This window comes from Callithrix jacchus, chromosome 5 (assembly GCF_049354715.1).
Source record: "Callithrix jacchus isolate 240 chromosome 5, calJac240_pri, whole genome shotgun sequence".
NCBI lineage: Eukaryota > Metazoa > Chordata > Mammalia > Primates > Cebidae > Callithrix > Callithrix jacchus.
In genome coordinates this window covers 147798815-147815665 of record NC_133506.1, presented here as the reverse complement: position 1 = coordinate 147815665, position 16851 = coordinate 147798815, and the positions used below count along the sequence as shown (strand labels likewise).

General features: G+C 38.2%; 1 long non-coding RNA gene across 1 annotated transcript; it reads left to right on the top strand.

The window, feature by feature from the left end:
- Positions 1-6908: 6908 nt before the first annotated feature.
- Positions 6909-15486, top strand: LOC144582892 (uncharacterized). Its single transcript, XR_013536431.1, has 2 exons — positions 6909-7062; positions 13287-15486. It is a non-coding gene; the product is annotated as an uncharacterized LOC144582892 (long non-coding RNA).
- The last annotated feature ends 1365 nt before the right edge of the window (positions 15487-16851 follow it).

The following is a 16851-nucleotide window of genomic DNA, read 5'->3' as shown; positions in this document are numbered from 1 at the left end:
TGGGGTCATCATCGTATGTGCAGTCCATCATTAACTGAAACGTCATCATGCAGCATGTGACTGTTTTTCCATTCTCACTCCTTTATGGTTATTGTTATAATTATTCTTACAGATGCAGTAAGGATGGTATGTATATCAGTCAGCTTTGTCTAAATTACGCTGCAATAACAAACAACCTGAAAATCTCAGTGGCTTATAACAACAAAAAATGTCCTGCTCCTACCACATGCCCCGCCCAAGCTGGCTGCAGCGCAGCTTCACATCACCCTCACTGGGGCCCAGGCTAATGAAGCCATTGCTATCAGGCACATTCCAGTCTTGTAGTAGAGAGAAAAGGAGTCAAAGTATAGCATCTACTGGTTCTTAAAGCTCCTGTGAGGAAATGTCACACATCACTTCCCCTCAGGCTTTATAAACCAAAGCAAGAAGTGCCCATATCTGACACGGAAGCATCCGGGATGCACATATTCCCCACAAGGAGGGGCCCTTCTAATGCCCAGGCTGACACCTGATCCTACCAGTGAGATAGGATCAGTACTCTTTCAACTTGAAGGGCAGCAAATATCTTGATCATTAATACAATGTATCACAATATTTTGTTGTTAAGTTTGCAAGATTGAGAAATCCTAGAAAATGATACCTATGCAATAGACATTTATCTCCATTAGACAATATGTGGTTCCTTTCTACTTTTAAGTATGCAAGAAGATAATGCTTTTTCTTGTCTCTTAAAATTAGATACAGCCAGCCTGGTGTGATGGCTCACACTTGTAATCCCAGCACTTTGGGAGGCTGAGGCAGGTGTATCACCTGAGGTTAGGAGTTCGAGACCAGACTGGCCAACATGACAAAATCTTGTCTCTACTAAAATATTAAAAAAAAAAAAATAGCTGGGCATGGTAGCAGGTGCCTGTAATCCCAGCTACTAGGGAGGCTGAAGCATTAGAATCGCTTAAACCCTGGAGGCGTAGGTTGCAGTGAGCCAATATCGCACCACTGCACTCCAGCCTAGGGGATAGAGCAAGACTGTCTCAAAAAAAAAATTAGATATAGCCATGTGACTAATCCTGGCCAATGAAAATGTGATTAGAAGTGATGTGTGTTTCATTCCTGCACAGAAGCATTGAGGAGTTGGAGCATGATTCTCCATATCTTCCCTGGCATAGTGATAATAGACATATATGCTGATGTAGAAGTACCAAGAGGGTAAAGTAGCTGGAATGTCATCATATAGAAGACAGTGGCTCTGAATGTCATCCAGATAGAGTCTGTGGTTTTAAGTCACTGAGACTTAAGGGTTTTTTTGGGTTTTACTTTTTTATTACTGTAACATAGCCTTGCTTTAATCAGGATAGGCTAGGTTATACTACAGTAATATGACATTTAAAATATTTTAACATAGGCTGGGTGCGGGGCTCACGCCTGTAATCCCAGCACTTTGGGAGGCTGAGGCGGGTGGATCACGAGATCAAGAGATCGAGACCATTCTGGTCAACATGGTGAAACCCTGTCTCTACCAAAAATACTATAAATTAGCTGGGCATGGTGGCGCATGCCTGTAGTCCCAGCTACTCAGGAGGCTGAGGCAGGAGAATTGCCTGAACCCAGGAGGCGGAGGTTGCGGTGAGCCGAGATCGCGCCATTGCACTCCAGCCTGGGTAACAAGAGTGAAACTCTGTCTCAAAAAAAAAATATATTTTAACATGAAACATGTATGTGTGTGTGTGTGTATATATATATATTCATTTATCCATAATGCTCTGTAGGACGAGGTCCTTCACTTAAGTATGGGTCTTGATATTTTTCTTGCACAACTACATCAATAATGCTTCATATGCAGTTTTCAGTTCAGATTTCTCTAATATGGTTCAAGAACTTAAGACTTGTAGAAAAGTGCAAATAAAAAATCTTATAATTTTCTCCTCATGCTTTATAATTGTTATACCCAAACCAACAGCTTTTTTTGTAAACTGTCTATCGAATCTTTCTAAAGCAGACAACTTAGCTTCCATGGAAACAAAGATTCATTCCTATCACATTATTATTTATTGGCTTCAGTAATATTTGTTCAAGTTGCTTAGTTATAATAACAGTACAACTGTCATAAAAATGTTTAGGAGCAAGCACAACTAGAAATTGGTAAGCAAACAACTCATCTGGTAAAAGTGGAGTACATGGTTATGTAAGAGAGTAGCTCACAAGGTGAGTGCATTTTTTTCTGCCGTAAGCAATAGTCTGTAGGTTTCACAGATGACATGAGAGTTTGTATAAACCCGGAGCGTTATTTTAGAAGCAAATGAAGAGAACTTCTACCATATGGAAACAATGTGCACACATGTATGTAAATTCACATATTTATGTGTCTTTGTGTATTGTATTTATCTTGTGTCTAGCCATGTTACTCAATTAAACAGATGTTCTTTTTAAAAGCATATCTTAGAGCTTCTAAGTATGTCAGCATATTATCAGCAAAAAGATAATTTAATCTCTTCTTTCCTAAATTTATATTATTTTCTTTCCTTATCTTACTGTACCTGCTACAACCTCCAAAATAATATTGAGTAAATAATGCTGATGGTGAATATCCCAGTCTTTTTCCTGATTTCAGTGGAAGTATATTTAGTGTTTGACTCTTTGGGATAACATCTGTTACTAGTTTTTTGGTAAGGTCTTAATATTTTAGGTGGTAATTTTCTGTGGCAGAGACTGGCTAGATGCTCACCCATACATTTTCCTTTCCTCCTCAGAACACAGATCAACTACTTTTTCCATTGCAGCTTATGGTTGTGTAGACCCAACCTAACTGAATGTTGATCAGAAAAATGTAGGTGGAAAAGAGAGATCCCACTTCCAGTCCTAACCCTGGGCCTCCCACATTATTCTCCACCCTTCCTTCCTTTCTCTATCAGTCCTATGCAGTGGACCTGGGGCATCTTCTAGGATATCTTTCTAGAAGATGGAAAAGCTACTGACGGAAAGAGCCATTACAAAAAGAGCCATTTTTTACTGTGGAGCATTACATTTGCCAGAGATTTTTTTGCAGATACCCTTTATTAGGTAGGCTAAGGATGTTCTTTTCTAACCTTTTTGGATAAGAGTAGTTTTTTTTTTTTTTAATTATGAGTATTTGAATGTCTGTGGGTAGGAAAGTTCCATTGTTGTCCCAAACTGGATTATGACATGAGGAAAAATAACTTACTGTGTCAAGCCAATGAGTTTTGGGGCTCTATTTAAGACGAGTTAGCTTCTGCTGACTAAAACATCTTCTAGTCAGATATTATAGAGAGTTTTAAATTGGGATGACTGCTCAATTTTTTCAAATACCTTTTAATCATCTATTTATATAATCACTTTTTCCCCCACCAATTTGCTGGCATGATGAATTATGTTGACAGGTTTCTTAATATTGAAACCATCCCTGTATTCTCCCAGAATAATCCTACTTGGTTATAATGTAATTTTTTTATTCTGAAATATTGTTTCTTAAAATTGTATCCAGAATTTTTGCAGTTATAGTCTTGTGAAGTCATTCTATATTTTCCTTTGTTGTACTATTTTTTTTAAATCAGATATTCAGATTAATATTTTCCTGGCTTTCTACAATTAAATGTGGAGCTTCCTGTGTTTTTCTATTGTCTGGAATGATTTGATTTTAAAAACATTGAGCCAGGTGCAGTGGCTTGGTCTGTAATCCCGGCTATTTGGGAACCTGTGGCAGAAGGACAGCTTGAGTCCAAAAGTTCAAGACCAGACTCGGCAACATAGCAGGACCCTATCTCTAAAAAATAATATTTAAAAAATAAATAAATGAAATAGCATTGAAACATCTGGCCCTGATATATGAAAAGAGATTAGTATGTATTTACTGTTTATAATTCTCAATTTCTTTGTAACAATGTATCTCATTTAGTTCTGCCTGTCTTTAAGCTTTATAAAAACAAAAAGGTATATTTGTCTGTGACTTATTTTACTCAAAATGTTTTTCAGTTCATTTATTTTTCCTGTTGTGTAATATTCCCTTGTATAAATACACCATCTTTTTAAAAATCCATTCCACTGATTGCTTGGATCGTTTCCAGGGTTTGCTAATATAAACAGTGATAATAGAAATATTTTTGTACATATCTTGTAGTGCAAGTTTCTCTAGTAGAAATGGAATGCTTCATTGTAGAATATATACGCAGTTGATAGATAAAATGAAAATGTTAGCCAACCTGATTGAAGCAATTTACACTTCAACTAACAGTTTCCATTACTCCACATCCTCCTTGCCAATACATGATCTTATTTAACTTTTACATTTTTATCAATCTGTCAGGTATAAAATTGCATCTCATTGGAGTTTTTCATAATTACCATTAAAATTTAGTATATTTTCATATTCTTGGCCATTATATATTCTCCTGTGAAATCATATCTTCTGCTCATTTGTCTATTAATGTATCCATTTTGTTTATGTAGGTCAGTGGTAGGTTTTTGATAAATATTTTAAAGTTAAATATAATCAAATTTATCAGGATTTTTCTTCAGCAACTTTCAGAGGTTTACCTTTCACATTTATGTCTGTAATAGAACTAATTGTGTGCACACACCCGTGTAAATGTACGCACATATTGGGGAGGGAAGGGATCCAGTTCTTTTTCATTTTTCTCTATATGGATTATTCAAGCTCTGTTTATATCGGGAACTCTCATTTTCTCCACTCGTCTGCAATGCCAGCTTTGCCAAATATCTCTTTGGGGCTCTCTTTTGTGTTCCATTGGTTGATTTGTCTATCTCTCTGCACATTGTGTATTGTTTTAATTCTTATAGCTTATGATACCTATTGATATCTGGGATAAGACAGATCTCATTTGGGACAAGACTCTACATTGTTCTTTAGAAGTATCTTGGCTTATGTAGAAATAGGTCAAAGGGAATAAAAAAGTATTTTATCGTAAAAATTAGTTTAAAAGGTTGTTTGAATTTTTCTTGAATTTATTGAGTTTGGGGAAAACTGACATCTTTAAGATGGAACTTTTCTGTTTGTATGACATGTTTCTCCATTAAGTGTTTTTGCATGTATTTCAGTAAATTTTTATAGTGTTCTTCATTAAGTTTGAAAAATATTTTTGTCGGATTTATTTCTAGATATTTAAATTTTGTGTTACTGCATTCCCTTAAAATTAGGTTTTGTATTGATAGAAATGCAATTTACTTTTGCCTGTTGATTTTATATCTAGCAATCTTGGAAAATTGTTTAATTTCTTATAATTTGACATGTAGACAATTATTGAATTTATAAACTATGACAATTTTATTTTTTCCTTTCTAAGTCTCCTTTCTTTGTGTTTTGTTGTTGTTCTCATTGTTTTTGATATTCTGCAATGGCTAGAACTCCAGCACAAAGTTATTAGGAGTGATGCTAGTTTATCTCCTTGTCTTATTTCTTGTTTTTAAAGGGAATGCTTTTAACTTTTTTTTTTTTTTTTTTTTTTTTTTTTACTGTGGAGCATGACATTTGCCAGAGATTTTTTTGCAGATACCCTTTATTAGGTAGGCTAAGGATGTTCTTTTCTAACCTTTTTGGAGAAGAGTGGTTTTTTTTTTTATTATAAGTGGCTTGTTAAAATTTCTTGAATGTTTTTTCTGCCTCTTTTGAAATGACCCTATAATTTTTCTATTTTAATCTGTTTATGTGGTAAATTAACGTTAATAAATTGTCTAATGGTGAAGTAACCTTACGTTACTGGAGTAGACCCTATTGATCATTATCTGGATATGGTTGCTAATATTTTGTTTAACATTTTTATCCATGATCAAGAGTGGAGTTAGACTGTAATTTTTTTCTGTGGCTTTGTATGCAGTTATATTAGTCTGATACAATGAGTTAGGAGATACTCCTTCTTTCATACTCTCTGAAGGAGTTTAGGGTTGGGATTACCTGCTGTTTGGATGGTGGTAAACTTGCCTATAAAACTACGGGGACCCAGACCTGGTGTTTTGTTTGTTGTTGTTGTTTTGTTTGTTTGTTTTTGAGATGGAGTCTCGCTCTTGTCCGGGCTGGAGTGCAATGGTGTGATCCTGGCTCACTGCAACCTCCGCCTCTCAGGTTCAAAGGATTCTCCTGCCTCAGCCTCTTGAGTCGCTGGGATTACAGGTGCCTGCCACCATGCCTGGCTAATTTTTGTATTTTTAGTAGATACGGGGTTTCAGCACGTTGGCCAGGCTGATCTCAAACTCCTGGCCTCAGGTAAGCCGCCTGCCTCGGCCTCCCAAAGTGCTGGGAGGTGGCATGAGCCACCTTGCCTGGCCCCTGTTTTCTTTGTGGGAAAAATTTCACACATTGAATGGTTACAAGAGATCCTGGTCCTAAGCAAACAGCATGCATATATAGTTGCATACAGGCTTAATATCAGCCCTCATTTTCAATTTCAGCTTTTAATTTTCTTTTTAAGTTAGTTTTGTAAATTGTATGTTTCCAGGAATTTGTCCATTTTCCTTAAATTTTAAAATTTATTAATTGTTCATAATATTTTTGTAATTGCTGTTGCATTTACAGTGTTTCATTTTCCATTCTTGAAACTGTAGCTGCCTGCTTGCTTCATCAGTTTTGCCAAAGATCTGTCAGTTTTAATTTTTTTTCAAGGAACCAACTTTTTATTTTGTTGATCCTTTCTACCAAATGTTGTGTTTTGTTTAATTAATTTCCACTCTTAAAATTTTTATGTCCTTTATTGTATTCTATTTAGGTTTTTGTTCTTTCTGTAATTTTACCTTTTATTTAAATCCAAGTGTTGTAAATATTCACTTCTCCATCTACCACTTTGACTATATCTCACAACTTGTCCTATAGAATCACTATTGTTGGTTCTAAGTATTTTTTTATTTCCCTTATGCTTTATGTTTTTGAGCCAGGAACTATTTAGAATTGTAACTTTTGTGTGTTTGTTTGTTTTTAGATGGAGTTTCACTCTATCATCCAAGCTGGAGAGCAGTGGCACAATCTCTGCTTACTACAACCTCTGCCTCCCAGGCTCAAAGGATTCTGGTGCCTCAGCCTCCGGAGTACTGGGATTACAGGTGTGCACCTCCACACCTGGCTAACTTTTTTATTTTTAGTAGAGATAGGGGTTTCACCACAGGCTCCTCTCAGACTCCTGACCTCAAATGATTCCCCCCGCCACCACTTCGGCCTTCCAAAGTGTTGGGATTACAGGTGTGAGTCACTGCGCCTGGCCTAGATTTATAGTTTTAAAAGTCTAAGTTTTTTATTATGTTTTTGTTCTTAATTGCAAAGGTCAGATAATGCAGTCTAGATGATAGTGATTCTTTGATATTTTTAATACTTGCTCTGTGAGCTAATACACGGTCAATTTTTATCATTGCTCCTGGGAACAGAAGGCACAGCTCCCATTATGTGGTACAGGACTCTATATATGTTCATTAGACCTGGCTTGTTTATTGGAATGGTCATATCACCCATATTTTTTTCTGATATTTTTGTCTTGTCAATTTCTGACAAAGATGTGATAAAATCTACCTCATAATAGTGTATTTATCAATTTTGTTTTCTTGTTCTGTCATTTTTTGCTTAATATTTTTGAAGCTTTGATATTAGAAATATGCAAATTTAGAATTGTTTACATCTTATGAATGAATTGGACCTTCATCGATATGTGAATGCACCTCTGTCTCTAGTAATACTTTTTGCTTTATTTTTTCTTCATCTGATAATGTAACCACACAAACTTTCTTTTTGTTAATATTTATCAAATGTTTTTCCCTCTTTTTACTTTCAACTCTTCCATGAATTTACTTGTTTTACATGTGTCTCTTGTAAAAAACAAAAAGATTTTGCTTGTTATCTAGCCTGATGAAAAGTTTAGTCTACAGTTAATTCCAACACTTTTGGAGGCTGAAGTGGGAGGATTGCTTGAGTCAGGAGTTTGAGACCAGCCTGGGCAACATAGCGAGATCTCATCTCTACAAAAAAAATCAAAGAATTAGCTGAGCATAGTGATGCATGCCTGTAGTCCCAGCTGCTTGGGAGGCTGAGGTGAGAGGATTGCTTGAGCCCAGGAGGCTGAGGTTGCCGTGAGCTATCATTCCACCACTGCATTACAGCCTGGACAACAGAGCAAGGCCCTGTCTCAAAACACAAAAATCTAAAGAGACTTGAAAGGTTTGTTAATCATTTGACCACTGCTGGGTTTTCCCCTCTGGTGTAGGGAATACCCTTCAAGTTTTGCAAAGGAAGAGGAGTCCTCATGGCCAGGGCAACCACTGCAGGTTTAACAGTGTTTCTACAGTAACGATATGGTGATTTGGGCCGGGCGTGGTGGCTCTGGCCTGTAATCCCAGCACTTTGGGAGGCTGAAGCAGGCGGATCACCTGAGGTTGGAAGTTTGAGACCAGCCTGAACAACATGGAGAAACCCATCTCTACTAAAAGATAGAAAATTAGTCAGGTGTGATGGTGCATGCCTGTAATCCCAGCTACTACGCGGGAGGTTGAGGCAGGAGAATTGCTTGAACCCGGGAGGCAAAGGTTTTGGTGAGCCGAGGTTGCGCCATCGCACTCCAGCCTGGGCAACAAGAATGAAACTCCATCTCAAAAAGAAAAAAAGATACGGTGATTTGGAAACCTGAAGTCTGGCTTGAGGTTTGAGGGCTGGTTCTGCCATTGGCCAGGTTCCCGGCAATGCCCATTACTGAAGCTCGAGTGAGAGAATGCCCCTCTTGCCCCGGTACAGCCCCCTCACAAGACCTGACTGCTGTCACCTAACATTCTTCATGGGACCAAATATTACACCCATTTGAAAACAATTCATGTAGTCATGTCTTCAAACAGGTGAAAGAGAGCCTAGCGGAGCATGACCTCAGAAGGCATTTCTGTCGTGAGGAGGACTGCAGCTTGTCCTGCTGTTGAGGAGAGAGGCTGCCTGTGGGGAATTTGGATTTCCTTCTCCTTCCACTATGTCCCTGGTCATTAAAATGGGGGATCTCCACAGAGTTAAAGGTTATTTTACACAGGAAGCACATTCAGTATTAGTACAACAAATGTTTTCCTTTCTCCAGCCATGGAAGAACTCCACTCAGGGAGTCGTGATAAATCAGAGCTTCAGGCCTTTCCGCTGGGATACCAATAAGTTCTGCACTTAAGAATTGCTGACCTAAAAAGGATACTCAGCAACGAGCATGTCTTTTTTTTTTTTTTCTTTTAAAGAAAGCAACACCAGAAGCAGTCTGATTTCCTTGTACACTTAGATGCATACAAAAAAGAAAAGTGAGTCACACCGAGTTTCTAACTTTAGTTCATAGAAACAAAGCACTAAATCACATAACTTGTCAGGAAAGACCTAGATATCGTCTTATCTAGATAACATTCATATTACAAGAAGCTAGAATTCTATTTTTGTGGTAGAGTTATGGGATTGGAGTTGTGACTATCTACTTACTAATAATTTGGCAGGTCGGGTTGTAACTATAAAGAACATCCCAACAGAGATATGGTAAATCCATCTCTGTGGCACAATCTGCCCTCATTCTGAGTCAGCCACACCTCAGATCAAAGCTTATCCTTTACATCCAGAACTGACAAGGAACTATGAAATCAATGCTGGGAAAACACTCGTAAACTCAGTCTAAATATTAATGTTAACTGTGCTGTGGAGGAAATGAAGGATTTTCTAAAATTATCTTTTCAGTTTATTGGAAATCCCATAAAAATCTATATATAAAACATATTGAATAGACGGTAGAGTTTTCATACATTCTCTTTCTCATTGAAACCCAAATCTTTCTCCAAACTGAATTGTTTCTTTTAGAAGCCTGACATAACAGAATTTGTCTATATAAATAACTACTCCTATTTTCTGACTCCTCCCTTTGAAAGTAATGGTCTCCTACTGTGATCCTTTTTTTTTTTTTTGAGACAGAATCTTGCTCTGTCACCAGGCTGGAGTGCAGTGGCACAATCTCGGCTCACTGCAACCTCCGCCTCCTGGGTTCAAGCCATTCTCCTGCCTCAGCCTCCTGAGTAGCTGGGACAGCAGGCATGCACCACCATACCAGCTACTTTTTGCATTTTTAGTAGAGACAGGGTTTTGCCATATTGGCCAGGCTGACTTCAAACTCCTGACCTCAAGTGATCCACCCACCTGGGTCTCCCAAAGTGCTGGGATTACAGGCATGAACCACCGCATCTGGCCCTCTGATACTTTTAAATCTTTTATTATCTCAAATACACATGAACTACCTTTCCCACTGTCCTGATGAGCATATAATTACGGAATGCTACTCAGCAATCCCAAGTAATTATTGATAGCAAAGCTATGAAATAATTTTTAAGACAACCATAACAACTGAGCTACCTCATTTCACCATTCTGCCATGCTGCCTCCCATTAAAGTAAATTAACTGAAACAAAATAATTTGCTGATTCAATACAATCCAAAGCCAAGATCTGGGGAAGAGTATCTGGTATTTAGAGTCTTTGCATTACCTGACCATGAGAGGTTTTTGGTTTTCTTCTGGTAAGATTTCCTGAAGTCATGGAATATCATTTATCACACCCTGTAATTTCCTTGAGCCCCATTTCATTAGAGTCTTAAAGAATGATAGGTTCTGCATGGATATTTTGTCATTTCCATATGAGTTAGGGTCACTCTCTCTGTTTCACGGCCTTCTTCAATCTTTTGCCCCTTACAACATGAGCTGTAGACTAATGACAGACATGCATGTTGGATGACAATGTAAATCCATGAGATGGTAACAGAAATGAAGGGAGTTGAAAAGAGAAGTGGTGTTAGATTTCCTTCAACTGCTGTGTGAAGTCTTTTAGCTTCATTGTAACTGATTTAAGGACTTGGACACAAGCCCTTGTCTATCGTAACAGTTATTATTTGATGGATTCTGTCTGAGTCCCAGGCCCTGTGCCGAGCTCCTTACTTGTGTTCAATCCTCACAACAACCTTTCAAGTGAAGGACTACTAATATTTGCCGTTTTGCAAATGAGCAAATGAAGGCTTACAAAGCTTCATTAATTTGCTCAGATCACATGAGTAAGTGAGAGTCCGTTTATTTGATTCTAGAGTTCAAGCTCTTAAAAACTTTACTGCCTACGTAGAAAACTCAGAAACAATGAGGTAAAAATCAAACAAACAAAAAAACCCATAAATCATGATCTAGCCATGTGCAAAATAAATATTTGTTGAAGCTTTTATAAAATAAATATTTGTTGAAGCTTTTATAAAAAAAAAACAGCAAACATATTATGAAGCTATTTTGAGGTGACACAAGACAAGAACTGTTGTTTCTCTGCAGGACTATATAGGGCCCATATGACAGCTGTAGATGGCATTGACCAGATACTACATCATCCAAAGTTGTTTGCCTGATTACAAACAGCCCCATAAGGGGACCACCATTATACAAACCCATCTCTTATAGGGCACTGCAGATTGGACTGAGGATACATTTTCATCTTGTCCTATTCTGACATAGCAGTCCATAACTGACTTAATTAATATCACTGACTTAAAACAAAATCTGGAACTATTTAGAGGACTTTTATTCTGAAAAAGCCTATTTCTTCTCTTCTTTTTTAAAGGTAGCATAAAGCCAGCTCAAGCCTGGGTGTGCTGTAATCCCAGCACTTTGGGAGGCCAAGGAAGGGGGATAGCGTGAGGCCAGGAGTTTGAGACCAGCCTGATCAACATAGTGAGACCCTGTCTCTACAAAAAATTAAAACAAACAAATCCCACTCAACATGAGACGGGGTGGAACTTGGTAGCGCTTGGCATTCAGTACAATTCATTCCTGCTCAATGGTGCACTAATTACTTAACACTCATACACAAAATAAGGCAAAGCCCAAGTTGATATCTGTTTCACCTCTAATTTTAAGTAAGATTGAAAGACATGTCATAAATGCCATTGGCTTGAATCCTACGCTATCTTTAATCAAATGTCAGCATTCAATTTTTCTAAATGCACAGTCAGTTTTTTTAGTATCAATAAGCAAGTTTCCCAGTTCTATGAATGAGGTGGAGGAAGCCTTTATCTGGGAGGTGGTGGGGCAATAAAAGCCCCTGGGCTCCTTCAGTAGCAGTCTGAATCCCCTAAAGTGAAAGTACTTGCTATTTGTCTTTAGCAAATAAAACAAACAACAATCTTTTGATCTTTAGGAAGCCCTTTCTTGTTAAGGTAACATTCTGTCTGACTTTTATGTTTCAGTATTCATTGTATATTTAATTATTTTAAAAAGTTTTGTTTTAAACTATTAAACTTTTTCAGCATTTAAGATAAACATGGGCATGCTTTGTTAAAGACCAAAAATAAGTTTCACATGAAACTGCAAAATGTAGCAAAGATAATACCATATGAGGTCAGTATGTTCCAAAACACGATTCTCAGGGGACCCCCTCTGAACACACTGCTTCATTAGAATTCTTGTTCTGAAAAGCTTCAGGAAGCCCCTGACTCTAACCCACCCTTTCCTGAAACTGGTGAAAGTATGGGAAAAAAAGAAAAAAATAAGAATTAACAGTAAAGTGAAAAAAGCAGCAGAATCTCAACACATCAAGAAGGCATGTTTTGTCTGTTTTCAGACTCCTACTGTTTTCAAAAATATATTGATGCTAACTAACCTTGTCAGAGCTTACTTTATTTATTTATTTATTTATTTATTTATTTATTTATTTAGAGAAAGGGTCTCACTCTGTCATCCAAGCTGTAGTGCAGTGGTACAATCATGGCTCACTGCAACCTCTAATACCTAAGTTCAAGTGATCCTCCCGCCTCAGCCTCCAAAGTAGCTGGGAGTACAGGCATGTGCCACCACACCCAGCTCATTTTTTTTTTTTTTGTAAAGATAGGGTTTTGCCATTTTGCCCAGGCTGGTCTTGAACCTCTGGGCTCAAGCGATCCTCCTGCCTCAGACTCCCAAAGTGTTGGGATTACAGGCATGAGCCACTGCGCCTGGCCTAATTTTGTAATAGCTTTCAAACAGGAGCATACTGGGATAACAATTAGAAAAAAATACATTTACATGTCTCCATAGAAATGCTATCAAACTACTGTTTTTGATTCGATTTAAGAAAAATGAGTAGATCCTGTTTTTACTTTGAAAACATTATCTCATTTCAGACCATTAGACTTTGGTTGTGATCTTTTATAAATAAGGGTTTTCCTTTTGGAAACACCAAAATAAAATAGAAACGGGTTTCCCTTGGTGACTCATTTTGCAGGTGTATTCCCCAGATGTTCATTTGTTCTTCCATTTTATTCTTTCTTTCTATTCTAGTACATTTCCTCTTTCTGTGGTTGGGAGAGCCACCTGCCCTGGTGAGTTTGAGATGCTCATGCAGTTCTCGGAGCAGACAGTGGGTGGTGATAAGAAGCCATGCCTCCAAGCCAGCCATTCTTTCTGGAAGCTACAGGTCAAAATTGTGAGTGGTCTGATGTGATGGGATAGGGGGAGAATGCTACCTAGCAGAGAAAGACAGGCTGGAAACCAGAAAACATGGACCGTACACCTCCTTCAGCTGCCCGCATTGATGACAAGGACTCAGCTTCTTTACTTTGTAACAGAAAACAGTTCTACCGCAATTCAGCAACACTACCCCAATTGGACGAATCAAATCCTTAGACCCATCGCCAAAAGATGTGGCCTACTCAATGCCTATGATTTTACAACCTCTGTCATGACAGTGTCATCTGCTAAAACTAAGCAAAGATGTACACATGTGAATTCTGTAAAACACAAAAGGTGGTTTTAAAAAGTATAGAATTACAAGAGTTCTTTTACAGATTCAATTCTAGCTTTAGATTCCTGCAAGGAAATATTTTCCAAAGGGAATAAAGAAATAGAGACCTTTTCTAGATTTTCCTTAAGAGAACAGTTAGAAAATGCATTACCCAAAGATGTAAACGGAGCTATAACGATGGCACGTAACCCAGAGTGCAATGTGATAAGCCATCAGAAAGGAATGCAATCTGGGTTCACTGGAATGAAGTAAGGTTTATTAGTTATCCTTTCCCAGAACCAAAAATTAACAATTGGTTGGCCTAAATTAAATGGCTGCTATTTGGACAGCAACGTGGGAAAAAGAAAAAACTTAGAAAGCTACAGATTTCAGCACATCGTGGTTCTGACATTGGGCCATTGCTCAGTCTGTGAAAAGTAGTGCTAAAAACAAATTAGTTCAAGGCTAAATCTTCAAAACAAAACAAAAACAAAAGCAAACCAAGCGGAATTATGTAATCTTGGAATTAGAGATCATGTGCTTTGACCTCTCTCCAAAAGCAAAAATCCCCCAGAGGAACCTCTCTAAAAGATGACTCTGGAACACTTTGAGTAAAGAGGTTGTAATAGCTTTTTAGAATACGTTGTTCCATTCTTGAACTCCCGATTTCATCATTTTTTAAAAACTATGGTAGAGTCCCTGAGATATATAGAATTTGTCCTGAAGGTCCAAGGGTTGCACAAAAGATCTAAAAATAGTTGTCTTTTCATGTGGACAGTAATCTAAAAAGAACTAATACATAAGCATTTTATGGTGACCACTTTCTTTAAAATTCGTAGACTTTCTTTTCTGAGCAGTTTTAGTTTTACCGATAAATCGAACAAAAAGCACAGGGAATTCTCACATATCTCCTGGCCCTCCATCCCTAATTTCCTCTCCCTTTGTTTTCTTTTTTAGAGATGAGGTCTTACTAAGTTGCCTCGGCTGGAGAGCAGTGGCAGTTCACACTCCAGCCTTAAATTCCTGGGCTTACGCAATCCTGCCTCAGCCTCCTGAGTAGCCAGGACTACAGGTGCACGCTACTATGCCTGGCTTCCAATTTCCTCTATTTTTAACATCTTACATTAGTGCTGTACATTTGTCACAATTGGTGAGCCAAAACTGATACATCATTATCAACCAAAGTCCAGTCTTCCCATTAGGATTCCCTCTGATTGTATTTTCTATGAATTTTGACAAATGTAGCAACCACTTTTTATCTGAGGGCTACCAGAAGGTATTTTCCAGTGCTCATTTTTGTTTATGTGTTAGACAGTAGATCCACTTTAATTGGGGTACATTAAAAAAGAACAGAGTTGGTCCTAATAGATAACCATGATGTCAATTTTAGTGAAGGAGAGTAACATCATCGCATACCTCATATATGAAGATTTCTCCCTGGTTCAGAAAAAGAAATGTGTTTGATTTGGGTTATCACAGTGCACACAGCAGTCTACACCTGCCTAAGACAAAAGCCATCAATACCCATTAACGCTCTGAATGATTATTTTGCTTCAGCAAAACATTGTCTCTCCCATTAAAAGAACATTGTTTAAATATTGTTGACATCGTAGCTCTGCTTGCCTTTAATGTATACATTTGTAAATTCAGTTTATAAATTTAATTTGTAAATGTGTATAACTGTAAGCATAACAACTTTATACCTAGTTATATGTCCATAATTAAGAAATGTCATAGAAAGCCAATTTGTAAACCTTGGAAGTTTGTGAGAATTTTTTTCCTTTAGGGAATCTGTACATGACTCAGGTTTAAGAAACACTGTTCTAAGTGTGAGACAGTTTTTCCCTTATTGGGGTACAAAACTGCCTCCCTGTAATTTGCACACACTTATCCTGGCTCTGCCCTCTCAAATCTAATCCTTCTTCTATATAAAGCCCTCTAAAGAATATTTAAATGTAACAATTGCTCAGTTTGGAGCTTTCTCTTTTACATTTTACAGGGCTGAAACAGATTAATATAGGTTGTATATATGCATCATTTCTGGAGACTGTTTATAACCCTTCTCTCCCCCTCTTTTCCACTAATTCTTACACGCCAGGGTATTGAGAGCGGAGGCGAAGGTTTGCTTCTCTAACTTACCCACCCTCCCAAAAATGGAAACAAGGTCAGTCTGGCCTGACTTGCCCTTAGTGAATTCACACTGACTCTTCGGTTTCCTTGGATTTCCTTTCTGAACATCCACAGTCAGGTCCAGAAGGGGTTGAGCTGAATGAAGAGTTTATAGTTTCTGTAATAGCCCTCTCCCATTTGAAACCTGGGACAATGTTTTCCTATAAACAATGTTCTGGTTACTCTGTCATCCTCTATGATTTCCCAAAGAGAACTGAGGGTGCTTCCTTGAGTAAATCCTCAGGGATTTTGTTCCAAGTACTATAGCTGGGGTTACCAGGGCCTCGGATGAAGACTGAGTGGCGCTGGCCGGAGAGGACTGTGTCCCTAATAACAAAAAGTGCTCATGCCTGTAATCCCAGCTACCAAGGGGGCTGAGGCAGGAGGATCCCCTGAGGCCAGGAGGTCAAGGCCAAGTGTGAGGAACCTGACAACCCTGTCTCAAATAAATAAATAAATAAATAAAAATAACAGAGTTAAGGAGTCATTGCCTGGAATCTCTGATGCTCCAGTTGAGGATACTGCCTTGAGAGTCGAGGCCAAAGTACGCAAGAGCTAAAGGCCCATGGAATTGAGAGAGGGGTGAGCTGATCGCTAAAACAGAAAATAAAAATGCTCTGTCAAGAGAACCCATATTTCTAACCTGAAAGTTTACAGCATGTGAAAGGCCCAAATATGAAGATCAAAGGTAAAGACTAAAGAAACAAAAGTCAGTGGCCTGAAGAGCTGAGAGCAGGTTGGGGTGAGGTTTGAGGAATTGTTTCAAGTAGGAAGCTGGGGACGGAGCACATGGAAGGAGAGCCTGTCCTGGTGCACCATTTAATATGCGGCACCCAGTATGGGGGTGCGGGGTGTATGGGGAGCATATGCGTGTGTGTGTGTGCAACACGGAGTGGAACTGGAGGAAAAGCAATTTGCACGCAGGCTAACCCTATGCAATCTACCCTTAAAAGA